Raw genomic sequence first — 4,190 nt, 5'->3', positions numbered from 1 at the left:
TTTTTAGGACTTAGATTTTTTTCTATTTCTTATCTAAAATTTCTTTAAATTTAAACGAAAAATTATTTTAAGTGGTTAAATTGATAGACATCAAAATTTTCTGGTTCGTTGTAATAGTTGGATTTGTACGTGGACCGGGTTATTGGAGCCAAACAGTACTCAATTATATTGAGACCAAACGAATCCTGCCCCTCTGCTACATCTTTTGGCTATTCGAAACGTGAGCAAAATCAGAAAAGTCTATTAATTTGATAACTTATATAATTTTTCTTATTTTTATAACTAATAGGATATTCAGTGAATGCACCGAGCAAAACGTTCACCACCTTTTGTACGTTCACCACCTGTAACCAGATCAAGACATCTAGCAAATATTGTCGCCGTTGATTTTTCTTTAGAATCGTCATCCAGTCGACCAAATACTCCAATTCAAATTTCTGATAATCCATTTTTTGAACCCGACCTCACAATTGAGAATCCGGAGAATATTCAGGGACGATTCCGAGATCCTGAACCATTAATCTTTCCTCCGGAACCACCAATCATTCAAACAGAGATTGTTGAGGAACCTACCATTAAATCAGAATCCTCTAGTGATTCAGATTCAACAAATTCAATCATGGAGAATCTGGAACCTCTAAGTATGGAAGACCGAATGAGAGCTAAACGCACTGGCCAAGGTCACGCAATTACTCAACCTGACATTAATGCGCCAGATTATGAAATCAAGGGACAAATCCTACACATGGTAACAAATCAATACCAATTTAGTGGTGCACTGAAGGAAGATCCAAATGAACATCTTCGTACCTTTAATAGGATCTGCACTCTATTTAAAATCAGAGAAGTGGAGGATGAACAGATATATCTCATGTTATTTCCCTGGACTTTAAAGGGAGAAGCCAAAGATTGGTTAGAATCGTTACCTGAAGGGGCGATTGATACATGGGACGTTTTAGTTGAAAAATTTCTTAAACAATTCTTTCCGGCATCTAAAGCCGTAAGACTTCAAGGAGAAATTGTTACGTTCACACAGTAGCCAAACGAAACTCTATATGAAGCGTGGACAAGATTTGGAAAGTTATTAAGACGATGTCCGCAACATGGTTTAGACACTTGTCAAATAGTACAAATATTCTACCAAGGATGCGACATCACTACAAGGAAAGACATCGATATAGCAGCTGGTGGTTCCATTATGAAGAAAACCGCAACTGATGCTTATAAAATTATTGATAACACTGCTTCCCACTCACATGAGTGGCACCAAGAAAAAGATATTGTTAGATCATCTAAAGCAGCTAGAGCCGATTCTAGCCATGACTTAGATTCCATTTCCGCAAAGATAGATGCTGTCGAGAGACGAATGGAAAAGATGACTAAAGATATTCACTCAATACGAATTAGTTGTGAGCAGTGTGGAGGACCACATTTAACAAAAGATTGTCTCAGTATTGAACTAACAATGGAACAAAGAGAGAATGTTTCATACATAAACCAAAGGCCTGGAAATAATTATCAGAATAATTAACAACCGCCAAGACCGATCTACAATCAAAACCAGAATTATAACCGAAATGTTCCATACAACAACCAACAAGGTCCTAGCAATCAACAAGTATCCAACAATACTTACAACCAGCAAAGACCTAATTTTCAAAATAAACCACCACAAACCGATGATAAAAAGCCAAATTTAAAAGATATGATGACGAAGCTAGTTGATTCTCAAACACAATTTTTCACATCTCAGAAACAAACGAATGAACAAAATGCTCAAGCATTTAGAAATCAACAAGCTTCGATTCAAAATTTGGAACAAGAAGTAAGTAACCTAGCAAGGTTGATAGGTGAAAGAAAACCGGGAAGTCTACCTAGTGATACAAATGCTAACCCCCTGAATGAAACAGCTAAAGCCATTACCACAAGAAGTGGTATTACACTTAAACCACCTGAAATACCTGTAATTTCTGATGAAGCTATTCCTACTCCATAAGAACCACAATCTGAACAAGATAAGGAAAAAGAACCGATAGTTGAAAAGGTTAATGAAGATAACACAGTTAAGGCTAAACCTTATGTTAAACCATACCAACCACCACTTCCTTACCCGAGTAAAATGAGAAAAGAGAGACTTGAAGCCGAGCAATCCAAATTCTTGGATATGTTTAAACAGATAAATGTCAATCTTCCTTTCATTGATGTGATTTCAGAAATGCCTAGATATGCTAAATTTATGAAAGATCTAATCACAAATAGAAAGAAAATGGAAGAACTCTCGGCTGTTACTATGAATGCTAATTGTTCTGCAGTGCTGTTGAATAAGATACCAGAAAAACTATCTGATCCAGGAAGTTTCACAATTTCATGTTTTCTGGGTAGTCTTAGTTCAATAGAAGCATTGGCAGACTTAGGTGCTAGTATAAATTTAATGCCATATTCATTATACGCTAAACTATACCTTGGAGAATTGAAACCAACACGAATAAGCATACAACTAGCCGATCGATCAGTAAAATATCCTAGAGGGATAATGGAGAACATGCTAGTTAAAGTTGGTACTTTAGTATTTCCAGTAGATTTTGTTATTCTGGACATGGAAGAAGATTCTCGAGTTCCTCTCATATTAGGAAGACCATTTTTAAACACAGCTAAAGAAATAATAGACGTGTTCGGTAAGAAACTGACCCTAAGTATAGAGGACGAGAGTGTTACCTTTTCAGTTGATAGAGCCATACAACAACCGCAATCTGCAGATGATACATGTTATTATATTCAAACTATAGATTCACATGCAGAATTGTTAGAAGAATTTCCAGAATTACAAGGAACAGGAGAATGTTCTTTAGGAGAAGGAACTGAACCAATTGATGAAGCTGAAATGTTAGCTACACTTATGGCTAATGGATATGAACCAACAATAGAAGAAATTCAAATGCTAAAAGAAGAAGACAGATATCGATACAAATCATCGATAGAAGAACCACCGACATTAGAGTTAAAGCCACTTCTAAACCATTTGGAATATGCTTATTTACATGGTGAATCTGAATTACCTGTAATAATATCATCTTCTCTTACTGAAAATGAAAAATCTCAACTCATTTATGTGTTAAAAGCTCATAAACCAGCCATTGCATGGAAGATTCATGATATTAAAGGAATAAGTCCTTCGTATTGCACACATAAAATCCTTATGGAAGAAGGTCATAAAACGTATGTGCAACGCCAATGAAGACTAATCCTAATATGCAAGATGTTGTTAAGAAAGAAATTATTAAACTGCTTGATGCAGGTTTAATTTATCCAATCTCTGATAGTCCATGGGTAAGCCCAGTTCAATGCGTACCTAAGAAGGGTGGCATGACTGTCATCACAAATGAGAAAAATGAGCTTATTCCTATTAGGACTATAACAGGATGGCGTGTTTGTATTTATTATAGAAAATTAAATGACGCCACCAGAAAAGATCACTTTCCCTTACCTTTCATTGATCAAATGTTGGAAAGATTAGCCGGAAATAGTTACTATTGTTTTCTTGATGGTTTTTCCGGATATTTTCAAATTCCAATAGCACCCGAGGACCAAGATAAAACCACATTCACGTGCCCTTATGGTACTTTTGCTTACAAACGCATGCCATTTGGACTTTGCAACGCCCCTGCAACCTTTCAAAGGTGCATGATGGCGATTTTTCACGACATGATAGAATAATGCATGGAAGTTTTCATGGATGACTTTTCAGTCTTCGGTGATACATTTGAATCATGTCTAGTTAATCTTGAACGAATGCTTATTAGATGCGAACAATCAAATCTAGTACTTAATTGGGAGAAATGTCATTTCATGGTTAAAGAAGGCATCGTTCTTGGTCATAAAATTTCAAAGGAAGGAATTGAAGTGGATAGAGCTAAAGTAGATGTAATTGCTAAACTTCCACATCCCACCAATGTTAGAGGAGTTAGGAGTTTTCTAGGGCATGCCGGTTTTTACCGACGTTTCATAAAAGATTTTTCTAAAATTGCCACTCCTATGAATAAACTCCTAGAAAAGGATGCTCCATTCATCTTTTCAGATGAATGCATCAAATCTTTTAATATACTTAAAGAGAAACTCACTAATACGCCGATCATGATAACTCCAAATTGGAATCTACCATTTGAACTAATGTGCGATGCAAGTGATTTTGC

General features: G+C 35.9%; 1 non-coding gene across 1 annotated transcript; it reads right to left on the bottom strand.

Annotated features, from left to right (window-relative positions):
- Positions 1-1,003: 1,003 nt before the first annotated feature.
- Positions 1,004-1,110, bottom strand: LOC139895168 (small nucleolar RNA R71). The gene has a single exon (XR_011775631.1). It is a non-coding gene; the product is annotated as a small nucleolar RNA R71 (small nucleolar RNA).
- Positions 1,111-4,190: the final 3,080 nt, after the last annotated feature.

This window comes from Rutidosis leptorrhynchoides, chromosome 2 (assembly GCF_046630445.1).
Source record: "Rutidosis leptorrhynchoides isolate AG116_Rl617_1_P2 chromosome 2, CSIRO_AGI_Rlap_v1, whole genome shotgun sequence".
Classification (NCBI taxonomy): Eukaryota; Viridiplantae; Streptophyta; class Magnoliopsida; order Asterales; family Asteraceae; genus Rutidosis; species Rutidosis leptorrhynchoides.
Note: the sequence above shows the minus strand (reverse complement) of the source record. Positions and strands in the feature narration are given on the sequence as shown.